The sequence below is a fragment of the Myotis brandtii genome, unplaced genomic scaffold, assembly GCF_000412655.1.
Source record: "Myotis brandtii unplaced genomic scaffold, ASM41265v1 scaffold106, whole genome shotgun sequence".
In the NCBI taxonomy this organism is placed as follows: Eukaryota; Metazoa; Chordata; class Mammalia; order Chiroptera; family Vespertilionidae; genus Myotis; species Myotis brandtii.
The window spans coordinates 448523-449069 of record NW_005353584.1 but is presented as its reverse complement, the minus strand read 5'-3'; the positions used below and the strand labels follow the sequence as shown (position 1 = coordinate 449069).

Here is a 547-nt window from a genome sequence, read left to right as displayed (position 1 = left end):
GGGCATGTACCTTGGTTGCGGGCACATCCCCAGTAGGGAGTGTGCAGGAGGCAGCTGGTCGATGTTTCTCTCTCATCGATGTTTCTAACTCTCTATTCCTCTCCCTTCCTCTCTGTAAAAAATCAATAAAATATATTTATATAAAAAAAGAAAAAAGATGAGGAGTTAAGAGAGCCTTCTCTGTGGCGATGCACTATAATATTCTTCATTTAAGTTCCTATTTGATATCCATTTAAAATGAGAAAATGGAGAACCAAGATGGCGGTGTAGGGAGTAGACCTGTGCGTGCTGCCCTCTCACAACATCATTGAAACTACCAACTATGAGGCAAACAACCACCACTCAGAACCATGGGGAAGTTGGCCCAGTGGGAGATCTACAATTGGAAGAAAAGAAAGAAGCGCAGTGAGTCTGAGTGGGAGCTACGGAGGCGCCAAAAACAGAGGTACACAGTCACACACCAGGCGGGCTGCAACTGGATGCGTGGTTTTTTTTCAATCGGAAGCGGTTACGAACCCTCGAATCCTCTGGGCTTGCTCGGGGCGGG

The 547-nt window shown here is 46.6% G+C and overlaps 1 long non-coding RNA gene across 1 annotated transcript in view; it reads left to right on the top strand.

Annotated features, from left to right (window-relative positions):
• Positions 1-371: 371 nt before the first annotated feature.
• Positions 372-547, top strand: part of LOC106726347 — a 6206-nt gene continuing 6030 nt past the window's right edge. The window contains exon 1 of the long non-coding RNA XR_001362406.1: positions 372-445. This is a non-coding gene — a long non-coding RNA (uncharacterized LOC106726347). The remainder of the gene's footprint in view (positions 446-547) is intronic.